Below are 21,605 nucleotides of genomic sequence, written 5' to 3'. Positions count from 1 at the left end.
ATTAGGGGAAGAGCCTACCTTACTCACGTCTTACTGTCATCTTAACTAATCACATCTACGATGTCTCCATTTCCAAATAAAGTCCCATTCTGGGATATTGAGGGTTAGGACTTCAGCATATCTTTTTTGGAGACAACAATTCAACCTATCGTAATACATATTTTCTCATTCAATCTTCATAACAACCCAATGAAGCAGATATTAGTATTATTCCCATTTTATAGATGAGGACATTGAGGCTCAGAGAGGTCACATAACTTGTCCAAAGTCACATAGCAATTAAACAAGTGCATGTGCTTATGCTTCGTGGACAGAATAGACACTCGGGAAAAACTGTGGGTTTGCTTTATTTTGAAATGCCTCCCAAATAGCAAAAACCTTTAGACTGATATTCCTCATCAAGATAAATGCAAAAATTCTTCACAAAACATAAGCAAATCAAATGCAGGCATATATAAAAAAGGATAACACATCATGACCAAGTGGAATGGAATATATCAGTGATAATTGATTTAAGTCTTTGCCTAGTGAGTCCAGTGTCTTGGGCTTTCTCAGGGACAGTTTCTGTAAACTATTTTTTTTCCCTGTGTGTGGGCCATACTTTCCTATTTCATTTCATGTCTTGTATTTGTTGCTATTGTTACTGAAAACTGGACATTTAAAATAATATGGCGTGTCAGTTCTGAAACTCAGATTCCTTCTCTTCTCTGAGCTTTGTTATTGTTGCCACTGTTTGCTAATTTAGTGACATTCCTGGACTATTTGTGTAAAATATGTATTCTATGTCATGTGTAACTTACTGAAGTTTCTATTCATTTAGCCTAGTGGTTAACTGATGACTGGACAAGAGGTTTCCATAAAATTACTCAAACTAATAATCTTCCAGCCTTGTTAAGGGGTGTGTGTGTGTGTGTGTGTGTGTGTGTAATGTTTTCAGTGCTCTGGCAGGCAATTTACAACTCTAGTTTGTACTCAACTCCTTGCTCACACAGAGACTCAAGATAACCAGAGGTGAGAGTAGGACATTCTCAAGGCTTTCCTGGGCATACTCAACAGTCCAGAATATGCACATGGGCTTCTAGACTCCCGGGAATATGCTGGAGCTTTTCAAAGATGCCTATGATATCTCATTACCCAGTTTTGCTTTTCTTTTTAATGCTTTTGGTTTGCCACTTGTTAGCTCCAACTGTTAACACATCCTCAGGCAGCTGTGATATTAAACAATTGCCACTGATTATATTTGACAAATACTCTGTGGGTGGGGCTCCTCAGAAAGCACGCTCTGATTAGATCAGATAAAGGCATCCTTGAAAGTGGAGCTTTTCCGCGAACTGCCAGACAGATCACACGGCGACAGTTTCTAGGAATGGGACTTCCTAGAAGCTCCAAAGCCATTTTGCTTTCTTCAGGAGCTGCTAATCCGCTATTTTTCACAGCTACTGTAATTGTGAGGCTATTGGCTTTCGGTGCTACTGAAGTGCTGGGGAGAGGGTGATGGGCTTAAGTCCCGTTAAAATGCCACGATACTCCCTGTCCTTGTTGAGATTCGGCCATTTTTCTTGAGTAAATGCTGCTGGTGTTGTTGCAAGCCACTGGTGATTTTTCAGTTATGAAACAGTTAATTTTGACAGTTTTCACTAGGGTTCTCATTGCCGTTATGGAGAAGCGGGTTTCAGAGGTCCTCCATCAACCATTTCAGAACAACCAGTTGTATATCCACTTTCTATAGTTACGTAACAAATTAGCACAAACTTGGAGGCTAAACCAACACCCATTTATTATGTCATAGTTTTCATAGGTCAGAAGTTTTGGCACAGAACAACTGGATTTTCCGCTCAGGGTCTTATGAGGCTAAAATCAACGTGTTGGCTGGACCGAGTTCTTTCTGAGTCTGGGCTGTCCTTTCATCCTCCTTGAGGTTGTTGGTAGATTTTGAGTTTTGGTTGCGGTACTGAGGTCCCTGTTTCTTCGCTGGCTGACAGTCCATGCATCTCCTCAAGGCCACCCTCAGGTCCTAACATGGCCTAGAAACTTACTTTCTTTGAAGCCAGCAGGAAAAGCCTCTCCTCGGTCTGTTAAGATAGAGACTTAAGCTACATAGTCTAATCATGGGAGTGACTAGCCTATCATATTCACAGGACATATTCACACTCAAGGAGGAGGGATAATATAAGGTACATACACCAGGGGATGGGATTCTTGGGGGCTGTCTTAGAATTTTGCCTACCACAGTCTTAATTGTAGGGTTTTGTGTAGCACTGTTTTATATAAATCATACCTATAAATTAACCTAATGTAATCATCACAACAGTTCTTTGAGATAGCAAAGAAGGTGTCCCAAAATGCATTTCAGAGATGGGAACTTAAAGGCTCAGAGAGACCATATGACTTTCTCATGGGTGTACAACTAATGAGAGGCAGATTAAATCCTCTGATTCCTGTAGAACACCCGCTGTCCTGCACACCTGTCCGCCATGTTAAAGCTCAGACCTTTCTAAGTTTTGTTTGTTACACGGCAGTAAGGATGTTAGTATCTGAGGCTCCTTAAAGGAACTTTGTTCCCGGCACAGTCTCCCCCGGGCTCCTGCATCTCCTGCCTGTGTATCTGGGGAGAATACTTGAGCATGGAAAATAGTATTAACCAGGAGTTTTGATAAAATGGAGTTTTCAGGGGTGAATTGCAATTTAAATAGCTGAGAAATTCCATTTACTCCCAGCAATGTATTCTGAATGCTCCCTCCGGCCCAGCTCTAAAGGAGCAGTCATCTCCCGCAGAAAGTAATGGAATTTTTATTTTTGTCTTAGAAGTGCCTTGAAATCAGCAATCTCAAGGCTGGCAACGGGGCCTTCCGTGAAGGCCTCATCACAAAGAATAGCAGAAGGTTCTGAAGGTAGTCAGCCATGGACCAAACTCATTCTCACTTCACTTCAGTTGAATGGTTTTGCAAGTGGTAGAGGAAATTAACCATTTAGGGCCAGCTTTCCCACCTCCCTCTACTTAATCTCCTTATTCAGCGTGTCCAATCATCTAAAAGGTAGCAGGTTTTCTTTAGTTCCAATTCGATCTTTTTAATGATGCTGCGGCTTTCCATTGTAATGCAAATGGACACTTGTGGCCCTCATCAATCAGTCCTTCAAATGTTAGAGGACAGTGGAGCTAGGATGTTGGTTCCCTTTCCAGATTCCCTTTACTTGGTCCCCACACAAATTCCCCTACAGCTGTGAGAAGGTATCTCTCGTCTTTCCACACTGCCTCAAAGCAGCAATGACTAAGCAGGTGTGTTTCATGCTCCAGAGCTCCCTTTTTGATCAGGTGAAGGCTGGATCCTGCCGAGACCAGAGACCACATCCTTGCTTAGAATCCTCCTCTGCCCACCCTGCTCCCTGCATTTCTTCTCTCTCCAGGGCCTTCTGCAGGCATTGAATCTACATTCACCCAAATCACCGTTGCAAGGGCTGCTTTGATGTCACTGACCTAAGGCAGATAGTAACGAAATTCTGCTGGATCTTTCCTCTAAGTCCAAAATAATATCATAGCCAGGAATTAAAGGTCTTGCTATAAAAAACCATCGGCTGGTCCCCCTTGTCCTTACGAACGTGGAGGTCATTTACCTTTCAGCGTCGATTACCTTGAATGTAGCCACACACCTAGAAAAGGCTTATGAGTAACAGATCTAGATATTGTAAGATAAAAGGCAACCTGTACCTTCGTCATTAAAAACAAAGTGCAGGTGTTGGGGCGCCTGGATGGCTCAGTCGGTTGAGTGTCCTACTTCTGCTCAGGTCACGATCTCATGGTTGGTGAGTTCGAGCCCCACTTTGGGCTCTCTGTTGTCAGCTCGAAGCCTGCTTCTGGGTCCTCTTTACCCCCCTCCCTCTGCCCCTCCCCTGCTGGTGCTCTCTCTTTCTCTCAAAATAAATAAACATAAGAAAGAAAGAAAGAAAGAAAGAAAGTGCAGGCTTTGATGCCTGACAGATATACATTTGTATACCTGGGTAAGCTGGTGACCTTTCCCGTTCTCTGGGTCCCGTCTGTCATGCAGGGCTCACCCCATCCATCTCACAGTGTTGCTGGAAAGACAAATGGAACAATTCGTTAAATGAGTTAGTACAAATCAGCTTCAAAAACCAAGAGTTTTGTGTTTTTTTTTTTTTTTTTTTTAACATTAAGGTCTTTGTGTGACAGGAAGCATGCTATTTTAGGCCAGGTACAGGCCAGCTTCTGTTTCAAAGCTGAGGCTCAGAGAAGATCCTTTTGCTTACACATGAAAACAAAAACTCACCAGCTCCAAGAGAAACAAAAATGAACTTTGATGTTCTGCCTCACCACACTGAGTTCCATTTGGAGAGGAAGGGGGTGGATTGCTAGAACCGGAGGAGAACACGGGCTGCAGTTGTCCAGGCATGGTGCGGTGGGCGTGGGCAGTAAGATGGGGTAGGCATTGTCCCAGAAGTCTGCTGAACCCAAGGAGCTGGGGCGGCCGTGTTTAAACACAGGAGGGGTGGCCAACGTGGAAGGTGACATATATCCTCATTGGTTAAACCTGGGGAGCGGGAGCTCTGTCGATGTCTATACTCTCTGTCATCTTACGTAAGTTGGAAATATTTAAAAATAAAATGTAAAATTGGGGCACCTGGGTGGCTCAGTCGGTTGAGCGTCCGACTTTGGCTCAGGTCATGATCTCGTGGTTCGTGAGTTCGAGGCCCACGTCGGGCTCTGTGCTGACAGCTCAGAGCCTGGAACCTGCTTCGGATTCTGTGTCTCTCTCTCTGCCCCTCCCCTGCTTGTGCTCTTTCTTTCTCAAAAATAAATAAATAAACATTTAAAAAATTAGATGAGTAAAATGTAAAATAAGAGTACAGGTAACAACGGGCTGAATGAGAATGATTAAACCCACGTTGTGAAATGAACCGGGCATGGTATAATTTACAGTACCCTAAACTCAAATTAATGCTTACCCACCATATGTTTGCATCAGTGAATTTATATACATGTGTGTGTTTATCTCTATGTATTTTTCACATAACACATATAACCACACATGAGTTTAACTGAATCTTCTTACCTGGCATCGGCCCCGGGGTAGTAAATGAGCAAAATTGTTGGATCCCGTGTCTCCTTTACAAATGCCTGCTTCTCCCAGATTCCAGGACAGCCCTGTGCCCTCCCCTCTTCTCCCTCTTTGTCCTTTCCGGTTCTCTACATCTCTGAGCTGACACCAGAAGTCTTTTCATTAAACCTGTGAATCTAAAACTGTGTCCTGGCTTAGAAAGCATTCTTCATTTCTTTAAAACCATTATTGCTATTTAATTTCCTTTCTTCGGTTACCAGTGAAGTTGAACATCTGTTCTGCTCTTCGTCAGTCGTTCCCAGCCCCGCCCTGCCCCAGAGCCAGTGTGGTCCCAGATCTGCTCTCAGGAGTCCTGGGGGGTGGCAGGGGAGGGAGCCTGGAGGTGCTAGACAGGGAGGAAGATGTGGTAGGGGGATTTGGGGAGGTATGAGAACTGAGGTAGGTGGTTCCTGATTCCGTTTGTCAGCTCTTCCCTTAGGATTTGTTCATCTCTAGGGCTAAAATCTCCTTGCAACATTTCCCTTTATTCCTTCAGGACCTATCGTCCCCAGGGTAATTTATTTTAACTAGTACTTTGTTCTCAATTATCCTACCAACAGAAATTCCAACCAGAAGACAAGAACTTCAAAGCTGGACTCCGGCCCTCTTTTGGAGCAAGCAGCAGCATCTCAGGCAAAGTGAAGGGAGTGGCTTCAGTCTTGTTCCTGAGAGCAGACATGCCCTTCAGGTTAGTCACAGTCAAGGCGAGTTTCATGGAGAGACTCCTGATGTCACATGTGGGTATAAGGAAACCCTGAGGGCCAGTACCAGGGCTGATAAGAACAAGGTTCCTTTGGGGCGCCTGGGTGGCGCAGTCGGTTAAGCGTCCGACTTCAGCCAGGTCACGATCTTGCGGTCCGTGAGTTCAAGCCCCGCGTCAGGCTCTGGGCTGATGGCTGGGAGCCTGGAGCCTGTTTCCGATTCTGTGTCTCCCTCTCTCTCTGCCCCTACCCCGTTCATGCTCTGTCTCTCTCTGTCCCAAAATAAAAAAAAAAAAAAAGTTGAAAAAAAAAAAAAAGAACAAGGTTCCTTTGCATCTCCAGGTCCAAGGGAAAGAGGGGCAGAGTGGCATATCGAACAGAAACAGAGAGGGCCTGACCAGTATGGAGAAAGCTGCCTGACATGAGACAGACCCAAAGAGGAAGGAGATGGCCGTCTCCAGGTGTGACTCAGAATAAACACCCCACCTCACATTCCTCCCTCTTCTGACTGGTGTTGATAATTAGCCAAAGCCTACAAGAAGCCGAATGGCAAGAGGACCCATTAATGGGTTCCTCCAGGCGGCCTCCTGGGGCACAGAGAAGAATGGAGAGTGGATCTGGGCCAGTCACTTGCACATGCCCAGCACAAAGGCCACGGGGACCACATGTCATCGAGTGTTCATACGGCAATCTAAGACTTTTTCAATTAAATGGCAAAGTACCGTACAACGATAATTACTTTGCTCTGATAATTCAGTCACTACTTTGAGTCACCCTGTAAGGGATTTATTATTATTAACTCCCCAGAAACCAAGGCAGACAGCGATTAATTACTGCTCCAATATAGCTAGAAAGACTTCTGAGAAAAAGTTTGTAAGGCGCCCCTGTTCAGTCCTTGCTTATAACCACTACATTCTACAAACTTATTCTACCCTCTCCTTGGGCACTTCCTCAGAGCCAGAGGCTTCTTCAGCACCCTAAGGAGCCTTTATGACCTGGTTCCTTGACTTCCCCTCCTCTCCAAAAGTTGTCTGAATCACTGGTCACAAGATTCAGAAATCGGGTCCAGGCGCTAACAGGCAAGACCGGACCCGGTGAAGGCCCGCGGCTGAGCAGCTCGTGGTGGACAGACAGGGCCACAGAACAGTGACCAGGGAACCAGCAGAAAGGAACATAGAGACCAGATGCAGACTTTCACCTGGAGCCTGGAGGTCGGGCCCAGAGGAAAAGCGATAAGGAACATAAAGGTTATACATGAGGTTGGCACCATTCCTCAAGAAATGGGTGAAAGAGGAGAGTGACACATTGCTTTAGTGCAACCACGGCAGCCACGATTTGTATAGTGCTTTAGTGGTTAAGACAGATTCCCAAATATTTCAGCAGCCGATAGTTTCCTTTACTAGACTGGGGGCTTCCTGAGGATGGTGGCTTGTCATTTTGGTGTCCCTACAACCCAGCAAGGCATCTGACACTTAGTAGCTACCATCCGCAAATCCATTTGTTAAATCAGTCTTTGGAAACAGAGCAAATAATGGAACCCTGAGGGTTTTGGTAGCCAATGACATCAGGAACATCATTCTGGTGCTATTGATCTTTGAGTGAAGTGAGAGTCCCTGGGGAGGCCATCGAGTCTTTGGACGCCTGAGTGTGCTCACACATGAAAGGACAACTAAACGTCTCTACATTTGCAGGATTTCTGGGAAGTTGTACACACACACACACACACACACGCACACGCGCACTCTCAATACTGTTTTTGCATCTGGCAAGGTAACCATGATGATATGATGACAGTGACCGTGATAACGAGGACGCAACCTCCCTTGGGGAAACGTTTCGCTACCTCCATTATTTGAACGAATTTGCTTCCAGACAGTCCCGTCTAAACAACAAACAGGTCTTAAGCTTCCCACTTGAGAAAAAAGCCGACGAAGAAAGCTGTGCAGGTAGCAAGGTGACCTCTGTTATTAAATCAACACAACGGAGCAGGCTTCTCACCCCACGTGTAAGGGTTACGAAGGAAGGCTTAAAAGCCACCCCTCCTCGTCCTCTCTGAGGTAAAAGCTCTTGCTGCAGGGGTTTGCTGAGCCTTCCTAAGCCCGGGGTGACACCAGGTCACGAGATGGTGCTTAAGTAGTTCGTCTCTGGGTTAGTTGTGATTTTTTTTTTATCTTTTTGTTTTGTTTTGTTTTTCCAGTCAGCTTTCTCAGCCTGTAAAAGTTCGAGTCTTTTTGCCTCCATCATTCTCACCACGAGAGTCTCATGCCTTGCTCTCGTTCCCATGCTTCCCGCCCCTCATTCCACCAAAAGCAGTGTGTTTAGTGGTAATATCGGTGAAGACAGCATTTAACAGACAAAATGGCGGACCGACTCCCCCTGGCTCTCTGTATCAGCTCCCTCGCGGACACCCACCTGAGGTCTGACAAGGAGGGACTCTCTCTACAGGGACTCTCCCTACTCTGTGTTCACTGTGTTTCTAACATGAGCTCATCAGTCTCCTCTGCAACCTGGGTGCTGGAGGAGGAGAGAGGAGGCAGGAATGAGGGGCCACAAAATATGAGGCATTTGGCAGCTTTCTTTCAAGGTGTTATTAGCTAAACATTAAAGCAAAATGTTCTCATTAAATTCAGCAGCTGAGGATGGTACTTGGTTCCTGTGCATTATGGCGATCCATATAACATGAATCACAGTCAGGAATGCAAGCTGGACTTGAAGCAAACTTCCCTGAAATGTGTAGCACTGGTAAACATTGCTGTTTGCTGCATGAAAGTGCCTGGGGAAGGCTCAGCCGAGGACTTCCCGTAGGGCACATTTCAGTAGCATTGATCCAAGTGACCTTGTCCTCTCTTCTCCTGCACTACTTGGAAGGGGAACCATGTTGGATTCATCGATCCTCTGGTTCTCTCCCACTTGAATGAGCGCAGGAATCTCAGCCTGGAGTTCACTGATGTGCAAAGATCTATACATAGTGTTCATGAACCTTCTGATACTTAGACCAATTTTGTATCTCTGTCTTCCATGGGCTTCTCTTTCTGAGAAAAATTTCCAAGTCTTTCAGGAGAATCCCATGGTTGTGCACATCCTCCAAAACATTAAGAACCACTAACGTGGAGGGTTAGTTGAAACATTCTGTAAACTGTACAAAGTATATTTTAGGCAAAAAAGAGAGGGGAAGAAACTCCCTTTTTCCTTGGCTTACAGGAGTCTTACTCTCGTCGAAAGACCCATGCACAGGGACAGTGGTGGGCGTGGCAAAGGAGTAGTGGGAGTTGAAGCTCAGTTGTAGCCCCCACTCGGATACCAGCTGGCTTTCTGAATCTGTGTGGTCTCCAAAATACTAGCCATGAAGTGGTTAAAGATGGGCACTCACCCTCCGTGCCTGCCACACGGGTACAGCCAGGAAGGGATATGTTGATTACACAGAAGCTTTGATGGCTTTTGTGTATTGCCACAGATGTGCTCTTACAAGAACAGCCACTCGACATTCGCTGAGTGTGCAAAACCACGGAGTGAGTCTTCTCAAAGTCTCAAGGTCTGTGTCCTACATGTGAATTTTGACGAATTTCTTAATGCCCCAGCCTGCGTTCCGTCACCTGTTCAATCCAGGCAAGCCTGCTCACCTAACTTGCCTTTAAAGGATGTAATAGTTAAATGATAGAGTTAGTGAATTACTAAAGGGAGGTGAAAAAGAAGCCGAAAAGAACATAGACACCTAGGTATTCTATTCTTAACGGAAAGAATTTGAGTGTTCTGAAAGGGCAACCAGGTCTAAAAAGCAGGACAGGCCGCTTCCAGGAGGAAACTGGGATCCCCTAAAAACAGATCCCTGGAGCAAAGCTCACTGTGGGCAACCAGTCTTCTACATTAACTGTTGGGATGTGACTACTTCGTGTGTTGTTCACTCGCACTGTAACATATCCACTGGAATCTTAATACTGTTGCTTTTCACAAGGATGCACTGTTCCAGGCACGACTTCATGTCATTTCATTTATTTTTGACAAATACTCTGCACGGTAAATACAATAGGTTTGTTGGAAATAGGTTGGACCTGGTTGATAGTGTCAGGAAATAGCTTTTTTTTTCTCCCTATGGCCTTCACACTCATTTGCCTCTTCCTTCCCCTGATGGCATATTGGGGACAGTCTATAGCTTCCTGGTCACTTGTAAGTATTAAAATGTCCAGTCCAATCGAAATCAAAATAGAATCTCATATCCAGTTCAGAGCTTCTCCCTTCTGCCCGGCTCAGGTGTATCCAGATGCTCAGGTACCAGAAAAGACATAGAGCCTTTGATCTGTTCTTCAACAATCTTTGCTCCACCTCTTACCTGACTCGCCTAATTGCCAATGGATATTCCAAGGTTAGAGTAGTGAGAAGGATGGGAGATCTCGTGGCAGATGCTGTTCTTGGTGTCCTTTTAGCTGTTGAAGGCCCTACAAATAGTAGGATCCAAATGGTGGCTTTCATTAGAGACCCTGACTTGGCAAGGCACTCTACTAACCTCTTGTGACTTCTCTCAGTGTCTGTACCTCGTGGTACCCCAGTCCATTTGAGCAGATAAGTTAAGCTGGCTGCTTTCCATGGCATTCGCCTGGCCCTAGTAAAATGCTTACATACCTGCTTTGCCATCGTGGGCAGCTTTCACGAGCCCCAGCCCCAGCCTTCTCCAGGCAAGCACTAGGCACCAGTCTCTTAGCAACCAATGCCAACAGAACATATTTGAAGATCTCCCAAGAATTCCACTATGCTCCAAGACTGGACAGCTTGGGACCAGTCCCTGCATCTCCATGTCCTACAAGCATCCAGCCTGCCCTCTTCCAACGAATCCTCTCTCCAAGATCAATTATCCTAGATGTCCTCATCTTGTTGTGGGTGAATGGAAGCAATGCCATACCCAATACTACTAGGCTCCTTGGAAGAATTCCTTTTCTCTAAGGAAGCTTCTAGCCTTCCTATAAACAAGCTATTGGGAATGTTGATTTGGATACAGACCAGGCATTCTTGTGGAGAGGGGTCGAGGTCCTGTCTTTAGGACACACGGCTACTTAGCTTTGCCCCCATCTTTGAGGTTTCAGCCAAAACTTTGTCTTAGTAAACACTGGCTATTATCCTTTTACCCACAAGGAACTGAACTGCAAAGAAATTTGTTGCCAAATGCCAGTAGTCACTCAACTTGTGAGAGCAGAAATCAGATCTGAACCCTGATCTGTCCTTCTCCCTGCTCAGTCTTCCCTGTAGTCCAAATCCTTCTCCTAACCGAAGTGGCCTAGGACCAAGAAGAAGAGATTACACTTAATCCTATTTTACAGATGAGCCAACAAAGTCTCCAGAAGTTTAAGAGTCCACCTTGTAGACTAGTCAAAGTCCATCTTGTGGTCGAGTCCAAGTTCCAGCAGGAAACAGGTGGCTCACACAAAGGAAGCAGCTCGAAAACAGTTTAATAGAGAATCATTTAGAAAGATGTGGGCAGCATTAGGAAGCCACAGGGGATAGTGCAGTTTTTCGGGACTAGTTAGCAGCAGGGCTATTACCCCAGGACGAGAAGGAGGAGGGAAGGAGAAAACGGTCTTGAGGGCCACTTTGAGAGGAGCAGAGAGCTCAGGTTGTAGGAGACAACAGGTCCTAAGTCATGGCTCAGGAAGGAAGCCAGCCTGCCTGCCTCTACTCTCTGTCTCCAAGCTCCTCTGGGAGTCAAACCCAGTAAGGAGCCAGCAGGCACTACCTGTGCCTGTTAAAACTGTCCCTATATATGGGTCTCCCAGAGCCATGAGCAAGGGGATTTGGGGTGGAGAGTGGATCTGACCCACTCAGCCAGTAATGGCGGAGCTGAGGTTTGAAACCGTGTCTGCCTACCCCAACCCCTATGTCACATTTGGTTGCCTCTGCCTTTATTTCATGATGCACCTGTGACAGTTTGACTGCAGTGGAAATCCTCTCGGGGCAGGGACTTTTTCTTACTGTGTTTATAATTGCTGCCATCCTGAGCACACACAGATATTCAGTAAGAGTTTGTTGACAGCATTAATGGGTGGAGGGGCAGGTTACAGATAAGCTTGAAACACATGAGGACAGTATGAGCAAACGGAGAGAAATGATAAGCATTGCAGGAACTTAGTGTATAGGCATTTATGTGAGACAGGGTAAACAAAGTTATGTATACATACGATCTCACATGACTTAGTTCGTAGACATTGTCTCTTTTGAAGCTCACCTCAGCTCTTAGATTATCATCCCTTGACGAATCACACAAGCTTATTTGTGTAATTACTATAGCTGATAGGGATACGTGCTCAGGTCACCTCATAAAATCAGCACTCTTTCCAGTACCTCCCAAATGAGTATAACATGGTGAGATAACAGCATAATCACGGTTTGTTCTCAGTCTCTGTCTCTGTCGGTATGTTTGTCTTTCTTTTTTTTCCTCCTGCCATTGACTCCTTGAAGAAATCAAGTTATCTGTCTTTTACGATGCCCCACATTCTGCATGTGTGTTTGTTTCCTTAGAGTTTTACGTAACTTGTTATTCTTTCTCATGCCCCTTTCCTATAAATGAGCCCTTGAGGATTGATTTGATTCAGATTCAGAATCGGATTTTTGTTTTGTTTTTGGCAAGAATACTTCATGAGTGGCGCTTCGTGTGTGTCTCATACTACAGCACATCAAGCTAGACGCAAAGTCCGACTACTCCACCTTTCCTGTGGCTGAGATGAATTGGTGGATTCAGGTGATTTACACAGTTTTATCATTATCAATGACTGGTATTGTAAAGTTAAGTATCAGCAATGTAGCAGGCACTAAGCTTGGCATCACATGTATGTTATCTTATTGAACCCACACAAAAACTGCATAAAAAGGTCTCCTTGTGCTCCTCTATTAACGAAGCGAAACAGGCTCAGAGGTTAAGTGGGTTGCCTGAAGTCATACAACTAGTGAGTGACAGAGGCAGGGTATGGAGTAAGGTCTGATGGACTCTGGAGTCTATGTTCTGAACAATTAGCTGACATTATGTGTAGTTTATTTCTTTTCAGTGCATTCTCACAGACTTGCTCCTAGAGATTTCGATTCTTGTCCCTTTAGTGGATGGTCCGTGTCAGAGTAATTTAGACTTTTAACGTTAGAGCCAGTTTTGGGCAAAGGGCCAAAGAGGGAGGCCACTTCGGTACCAACCAGTCCACAGGAGGGGGAAAGGAAAGATAACAGGTTATAGGGCAAGGTGCTTAGAACAGGTGGCATAGGCAGCGAAGTTCAGAAAAGCAATCTATTCAGATGCTTTTAATTTGCACTTTATAAAATCGCAATCCAAAAATAACTTAAGAAAAAAGGATCTTTGATTTAATCAGGTCACCAAACTATGGAAAGGCCAGAGATAGGCTGTCCTCAGGAATCTCCGGAGCCAAGTACTAGAGTTCCATTGAATGCTCTCTCCAACTCTCAGCTCAGCTTCTTCATGCATGCTGGTTTCCTGCCGTCAGGCTGGCTGTCTCCACACGGCAGTAAGCAAAGCTACAAGCAGCTTATCCTTACAGCTAACTGCATGAACAGAGAGGAAAGAGAACTTTTTCTTCTTAACTCTAGTGGAAAAAATTCCAGGGAAAAACTCTGATTGCCTGAGCTTGGACCAATCACTATGGCCAGGGAAGGGGAGCCCTACCATTGGGTGACTTGGATCACATGTCCCTTCTATGACCAGTAAGGCAGGTCCATTACTGTAAGAAAGGAATTAATCACACAGGTAATGGCACTACGAGGGGGATTGTGAGCTGGATTGTCACTCCAGTCTCCATTTTCCTCCTTCCTTCTTTTCTTTTCTTTTCTTTTCTTTTCTCTTTTTTCTTTTTTATTCTCTATTCTTTTCTTTCTTTCTTTCTTTCTTTCTTTCTTTCTTTCTTTCTTTTCCTTTCTTCCTTTCTTCCTTGCTTTCTTCCTTTCATCCTTTCTCTCTTTCAGGTGTAATCAACATATAACATTATATTAGTTTCAGGTGTATGACACGATGATTTAATATTTGTGTACAATGCAAAATGATCACCAATGTCTAGTTGTCATCTGTCCCCATTCAAAGCTAGAATTTTTTTCCTTGTGATAAGCTCATTTTCCATATATTCTTATTAAGAAACAAATGACAACAGATGATACTTAGAGGCAGGCTCTTTTGACTAAAAAGAACAAATGTAAGGGGGAGATAACAGAAGTTAATTAAATACCCACATGTGCTACGTAATATTCCAAATGCTACATTGTAGCTCGTTTAATCTTAAGCAACACTACCAGAAACTCAGCATTTGATTCTCTCTCTTTCTCTTTTGTTTTTAAAGACTAAACTGAGGCTCACACAAGTTAAGCGACTTGCCCAAGATCAAAGTTAGTAAATGTGAAGTCAAGATTTAAATCCAAGTTTTTATGATCCTAATGCCTATGCTCTTTCCTCTGGGTCAGACATCTTTCAGTGCCAGAGGCACTGAGGACAGAGGGATAATACTTAGCTACAGAAATTCTGCATGTAAAAGAGATGCTTCTTCCCCAAAATGAGTCAGGGCCCTATTAATGTTATAGGTCATCTGGCCAAAGCAAAATCAAACTCATGGCAGATATGTCATAGAATAAAAACCGTTTTTCATCACTTAAACCCAAATTGAGGGACATTCTACAAAATATCTGATCCATATTCCTCAAAGCTGGTTAAGGTCATCAAAAACTAGGAAAGGCTGAGATGCTGTCACAGACCAGTGGAGATTAAAGAGGCATGGCAGCTAAATTCAATCCCAGATTGAGTCTTGGAACAGAAAAAGAAAAAGACATTAATGGAAAAATTGGTGAAATCCAAATAAAGTCTGGAGTTTCACTAAAAATAATGTACCTGTGTCAGTTTCTTAGCTTTGACAAATATTACCATGATAATGTAAGATGTTAATGATAGCGGACGCTGGGCGAAGGACATACAGGTGCTCTTCGCACTATCTTTACAGTTATTCTGTGAATTTAAAGTTATTCCAAAATTAAGTGTTTGTTAAAACAAAATTGTGTGTGTGTGTGTATGTGTGTGTTCATTTTCCCCTGACTAAATACATGATCAATTGTAGAGCCTGGGGCAAACCTGTAGGTGGGGGGAGCTCCTGACACAAGGTGTTATAGACTGAATGTTGTATCCCCCCCAGATCCATATGTTGAAGACTTATTCCTCAATGTGCTGGTATCTGGAGGTAGTGCCTTGGGGAGGTAATTAGGTTTAGACAAGGTCATGAGGATGAGGCCCCTGTGATGAGATTAGTGTCCTGATAAAAAGAGGAAGAGATCCAGAGCTCACTCACCCCCCAGCATGTGAGGACACAGAGAAAAGGCAGCCATCTGCAAGCTAGGAAGAGAGCTCTCACCAAGAACCGAATCCACCGGCACCTTGATCTTGGACTTCACAGCCTCTGGACCTGTAAGAAATCAGTGTTTGTTGTTTAAGCTACACAGTCTGTGGTATGTTGTTATAGCAGCCCGGGAAAGACCAAGACAGAGGATGACATCCTTTGTTAAGGGTGGCAAGCTAAAGAAACGATACTTTAAAATGAAATTGCAGTAACGTGGGGGAATTGGTAATGGTTAATTTTGACTCGCATCTCACATTCCACCCAGGCAAACTTCTCTTCTGTGGTTGCTCGCAGTGCAGACTAGGATGTCGCTAAAGCTCACTTACTTCTGTGCCATGTTTGAGTCACCAATCCAGGGTTGGACCCCAAACGGTGTTGAAACATGTGCCGCCCCTATCGAAGTTGTGCCAGCACCCCCCCTTCCCCAGTGCTCCATGTCTCAGCTTCTGTCCATGGCTTCATTAATTTTCCGGGTTTGCAAACAGCACAGACCAAAGAGAGACTTGCTAATTTCTAATGGTGCCTGATCTCAAATGTACCATTTGGATGGCTTACTAAAAATGAAGAATGTTCTCCCCATTAGAGTCTTCGCAGATGATAAAACTGCATGATCCACTGAGAATATTATGGCTCCTCATTCCTTGTAATGGTGTCTCATTTTTCACATGTTTTCCTTAACCAGCTATAGGAGGTGGGTTAAAAAGAGAAAACAGTGTGGGTGACTTGGCTCTTGAGAGAAGAGTTAGGGTTCTAAGCATGCGCCCAGGTGACCCTCTTCTTTTCGGGGTAGGACAAAAGGTCTTGTGTAAAGTTTATAAATACACAGATTTCAGAGTTGAAAGTAGGGTGACTGACATTCCTGGTTTGTCCATGACGGAGGAGTTTCCAGGCATGTAAGACTTTCAGAGTGAAATTGGGACAGTTCCAGGCAAGCTGGGATGGTTGATCATCCAGATGGAAGGGACCATAAAGCAATCTTCTCAGACATAAGGCTCCAAAATATATTCTCTCCTCTGGGGGTTCTGACTAGATAAATATTCAAAGGGGTCTGTACATGGTAGATGTGTTGTCAGGAAGCAATGGGTGTCATTGACAGAGATGGATTTGGGCTGGTCATGGGGGTGGTAGGAAGCTAGTCTGGCAGAGTCACAGTCAGAACACCTGGGTGCAGGTACCAGCCCTGTTGCAAAACAGCTGAGGAAAGTTGTATACGTGATTCGTCTGTGCTACTCCAGCTTCTTCATCTGCAAAGTGGGAATATAGTACCTCCCTCATATGTTTGCCTTGAGATTAAAATTCAATAACTCAGGTAAAGTTCTTAAAATTCCGCTTCGCGTATACGATGTGCTAGCCAAATCCCCACCTTTTATTATTGCTGTTGATACCATTAGCAGTCTGGATTTTTATTCCTAGCTCTGCCGGTTACCAGTCACGTGGCCCTGGTGATCGCAGCTTCCTCATCTGTAAATGGAGAAAATGACACCACCTGACGAGGGATCAGGTGGATTTAGTGATAAAGCAAATGCACAGTCCTCGTATAGATCGTGGAGGCTGCTTTCTCAGTTCCCGAGTGGTCCAAGGCTCACGTCTTCTTGTCTCATATTTAGCTCCGTTAGTGGAGTAGAGAGACAACAGGATTTGTAGACTGGGGCTTAGTCTTGGCTATGCCATGACTAAAGTGTTCATTTAGTGACTTTTCCTTAAAACAAAAAACCAAACAAAATGCTCTGCTTTTCTTGAAAGCCTGGAAATTGGCTGTGGAGGCAGTTACCCAAAAAGAGTGTCAGTCATGCTTTGATAGAGGGAATCATCATGGGAAGAAGCATGTAATCTCTGTAATTATTCATGCTATAACCCACATGTTACCTTTGGCCTCGTTCTTCAGGTCTCGTCCCTTTCCAGATATATCCACTCAGGCACAATCATGACTAAGCAGTGTCATACACTGATGATTCTTTTTTAAGGGACGGTGGAGTTGAGGCTGTAACTGTAACTATAACACAATTCACCACGATCTCCTTCTAGTTCTCCTTTGCCATTTCCTTCTTCTCTCCTTTCCTTTTCCGTTTTCCTTCTTCATTGCCCCCATCTGCCCTTTCTCTGCCTTCTGTCTTGCCAGAACACTTCCTCATTCTTGATCCTCTCCATCTCTCAGCCCTCGAAGGTGGTTTTCTCTTGCGCTTGGACCCATGGTGAGAGTGCATTTCCCAGGGTCCTTTGCAGTGAGGTGTAACCATATGACGGAGTTGATCCACTGACATATGAGTAAAAATGGGGAGCACCGCTTCCTGATGACCTGGCCCGTAAAAACCTCGCATGGACGGTCCACTCTCTCTTCCCGGCACTACCGGCTCAGTGTTGAAATCCAGGGACTGTTGATGGTGTTGAAGCCTCCAGCAACCTGTCTACATGTGGGGCTGAACTACTTCTAACTCTGGTCTACACCTCTACCCCTTGCCATCACAATCATCTCTTACGTAAGTGAGAAAGTTCTTGTAAATGAAAATTAAACTTTATGTCTAAATAGCCCGAGAAGACTCCTTTCCCACTGTTTCGGATCTTGTGCTTTTCCAAGTCACTCTCTTTTTCTTTTTGCCATTGGTCAATTTTATTAGGAAGTGGATATTACAGCAATATGAAAAGGGCTGTTACACAGGAAAAAAAGCCACAAAGGGCAAAATTCAATCTCTTGGAGGTTGGCGGGGGGGGGGGGGGGACAAAAATGGAAGGGACAACACTATTGCTTTACTTTAGTGACACTTTATGAGCTAACCTCCCCGAGACCCGGGACCACAGCACTTTTGCTCTCTCTTTCATCTTTACTGCCTGGCACAGAGTAGGTGTTCAATAAAAATGTGTTCAGTGGGGGTGCCTGAGCGGCTCAGTCAGTTGAGTGTCTGATTCTTGATTTTAGCTCAGGTCATGAACCCAGGGTCATGGGATGGAGCCTCACATCTGGCTTTGTGCTAAGGGTGGAACCTGCTTAACATTCTCTCTCTCTCTCTCTCTCTCTCTCTCTCTCTCTTTCTCTCTCTCTGCCTCCTCCCCTTCTCGTGTGTGCTCTCTTTCTCTCTAAAATTATTTAAAAAATGTGTTCAGTTGATGTGCATGTATGGCCTCAGATCCTCTAGGTACCTGCTGGAAGAACATTTCTTCTTCTTTTCTTTTTTTTAAAGTTTTATTTAAATTCCATTTATTTAACATACAGTGTAATATTAGTTTCAGGTGTGCAATACAAGGATTCAACACTTCCATACATCACCCAATGCTCATCACAAGTGCACTCCTTAATCCTCATCACCTATTTAACCCATCCTCTCACCCACCTCCTTCTTTCTTTTTTTAAATCATTTTATTTTATTTCACTTTTTTCTTCATGGTTAAGTATACTCTTTAACCCCCATCCCCTATTTTCCCATCCCCTCACCCACCTTTGCTCTGGCAACCATCAATCTGTTCTTTATAGTTAAGAGTCTGTCTCTTCATTTGTCTCTCTCTGTTTTGTTTTCCTTTGCTTGTCTGTTTTGTTTCTTAAATTCCATATATGAGTGAAATCATGTGGTATTTGTCCTTCTCTGACTGACTTATTTTGCTTGGGATTGTCTTCTCTAGCTCTGTCCATGTCCTTGCAAATGGCAAGATTTCATTCTTTTTTATGGCTGAATAATACTCCAGTATGTACATATGTATATATATACACACCACATCTTCTTTATCCATTTATCTATCAGTGGGCACTTGAGCTAATTCCATAGCCTGGCTATTGTAAATAATGCTGCTATAAACATAGGGGTATATGTATCCCTTTGAATTAGTGTTTTCATATTTTTTGATCAGAGTAGTTTTATTTTTAATTTTTTGAGAAACCTCCATACGATTTCCCACAATGGCTGCACCAATCTGCATTCCTACTAACATTGCAAGAGGGTTCCTTTCTCTCCACATCCTCACCAACACCTGTTGTTTCTTGTGTGTGTGTGTGTGTGTGTGTGTGTGTGTGTGTGGTGTATGTGTGTGTGTGTGTGTGGTGTGCGTGTGTGTGTGTGTGTAACCATTCTGACAGGAGTAAAGTGACATCTCACTGTAGTTTTGATTTGTGTTTCCCTGATAAAGAGTGATGTCGAACATCTTTTCATGTGTCTGTTGGCCATCTGGATGTCTTCTTTGGAGGAATGTCTCTTCATGTCTTCTGCCTATTTTTTAATTATATTATTTGTTTTTTAGGTATTGCATTGTATCTGCTCTTTATATATTTTGGATACTAACCCTTTATCAGATATATCATTTGCAAATATCTTCTCCCACTCAATAGGTTACCTTTTAGTTTTGTTGATTGGTTCCTTCACTGCACAGAAACTTTTCATTTTGATATAGTCCCAAAGGTTTATTTTTGCTTTTATTTCTATTGATTCAGGAGACCTATCTAGAAAAATGTTGCTACAGTTGATGTCAGAGAGATTACTACCTGCACTCTTTTCAAGAATTTTTATGGTTTCAGGTCTCACATTTAGGGCTTTAATCTATTTTGAGTTTATTTTTGTGTATGGTGAAAAAAAGTGGTCCAGTTTCATTCTGTTGCATGTGGCCGTTCAGTTTTTCCAACACTATTTGTTGAATAGACTGTATTTTTCCCATTGTATATTCATTCCTCCTTTGTCAAAGTTAACTGACCATATAACTGTGGCTTATTTATGAGTCTACTATTCTATTCTACATATCTATGTGTCCATTTTTATGCCAGCACCACACTGTTTTAAAAGCTACCACATTGTAATATAACTTGAACTCTGTAATGTATCTTGAAAACCTCCAGTTTTGTTTTTATTTTTCAAGATTGCTTTGGCTATATGAAGTCTCTCATGGTTCTGTGCAATTTTTTTAGGATTGTTTATTCTACTTCTGTGAAAAATGCTGTTGGTATTTTGACAGAGATTGAATTAAGTCTATCGATTGCTTTGGGTAGTATGGACATTTTAACAATATTTGTTCTTCTCCAAGTCTCTCTTTTCTTGATTATGTAGATCTCAGGCAGCTGTTTCCATGCTGGCACCCTCACAATCCGTGCAGTGCTCAGCAAAGAAGCCTTCAATTACAAAGGAAGAGTACATTCAATAATATTTATTTTTGGTGATATACTATCTTACATTCAACATATAATCACAATACACTATGTTCTCTCCCATTCTCTAGAAATGAGATAGAGCAAGGAAAGTCAACAGCTGCCTTCAGTGTTCTAAAATGGATAATACAATATAGTTTGGAAGTCAGAGAGCCTTATGGAAGTCAAAGCAGGGATAACTAATTCAAAGTGGACCTGGGGTGCCTAGGTGACTCAGTTGGTTGGGTGTCTGCCTTTGACCCAGATCATGATCTCATGGTTTGTGAACTGAAGCCCCACATCGGGCTTTCTGCTGTCCACACAGAGCCCTCTTTGTAACCTCCGTGTCCCCCTCTCTCTGCCCCTCCCCTGCTTGCATCTCTCCCCCTCTCTCTCTCTCTCAAAAAAAAAAAATTTTTTAAAGCAACACAAAACAAACACAAAAACAAAGTGGACCTAAGTCAGGCAAGTCTTCCTAAGGAAGGACCTGACTTGAATCTTAAAGAATGAGTAAGAACCAAGCAAAGGGTGAAGGAAGGGCGAGCTCACATGAGAATTATAAACAAGACGGCAGTGAGATGGCATGACTTCCCCAGAAACTTCATTTTACGTCAGGCCAGAATGAAAGGTATAGACGACTTGGGTTTGGATGATAAACCTGGAGATCCCAGCTGGGACCGGATCCTGAAGGACATCACATTGAAGGTTAATGTGCATTTGACACCATCTGTTCTTGTCTCCTTATTAATATACCATGTCATGATTCCCCAGTCACCACATCGAGAATAATCCCTGTTCCCCATACATGGCTGCCCCTGTGTGCTAAGCACAGTCCCTGAGGTGGGAGAGATACCAGTGCAATGACCGAGCTTTTCCACAGTCACTCAGAAATGTCACTGTCTTGGGTGTTCTTAGGGTCGGCCTCACTCTGTGTGAATTTGCTGAGGAGCTCTCATGAAGAAAAAACCATGTGGCGTGGGAGAACGTGACACAATACCTTAAAACTCTTCTTTGTGTGTGGGTCGTGAGCCTTTTCATCTTCGACCACAATATCATCACCGTTGCTGCCTTTTTTCCTTTTTGCTTATACAGCCCTTTACTGATTATAATGGTTTTACTTAAATTTGATCTTCCCTACTCTCCTCTACAATGTGCAAAATGGATTCTGTGATCTCATCGTGTAGGCCTGAGGTCTAGAGATTTGAGATATTTTGCCTCTCATCATTTGTAGGTGGTTGAGCCAGGATCAGAATTTCGATTCAACAAGTGTTTTCTAACGCTTCATCTCCTTGAGACCAACCATCACATCTCTTAAAATATTGGCACCTTACCAGTGCTT

The 21,605-nt window shown here is 43.7% G+C and overlaps 1 protein-coding gene and 1 long non-coding RNA gene across 14 annotated transcripts in view; one reads left to right on the top strand and one right to left on the bottom strand.

Annotated features, from left to right (window-relative positions):
- Positions 1-21,605, top strand: part of LRATD2 (LRAT domain containing 2) — a 135,566-nt gene that overhangs the window by 19,132 nt on the left and 94,829 nt on the right. For 10 of the 13 annotated variants that reach the window (XM_047842455.1, XM_047842452.1, XM_047842450.1 and 7 more), the window contains exons 3-4: positions 5,672-5,799; positions 12,426-12,536. The gene's annotated coding sequence lies outside the window, so the exon portion shown is untranslated. The remainder of the gene's footprint in view (positions 1-5,671; positions 5,800-12,425; positions 12,537-21,605) is intronic. The other 3 variants (XM_047842453.1, XM_047842448.1, XM_047842460.1) reach the window with 1 other exon arrangement.
- Positions 1,823-10,467, bottom strand: LOC125156431 (uncharacterized). Its single transcript, XR_007148608.1, has 3 exons — positions 10,140-10,467; positions 3,993-4,071; positions 1,823-2,072 (listed from the first exon to the last, which is right to left on the bottom strand). It is a non-coding gene; the product is annotated as an uncharacterized LOC125156431 (long non-coding RNA).

This window comes from Prionailurus viverrinus, chromosome F2 (genome assembly GCF_022837055.1).
Source record: "Prionailurus viverrinus isolate Anna chromosome F2, UM_Priviv_1.0, whole genome shotgun sequence".
Taxonomy (NCBI): Eukaryota; Metazoa; Chordata; class Mammalia; order Carnivora; family Felidae; genus Prionailurus; species Prionailurus viverrinus.
The sequence above is the reverse complement of the archived record's forward strand: the minus strand, read 5'-3'. Positions and strand labels throughout refer to the sequence as shown.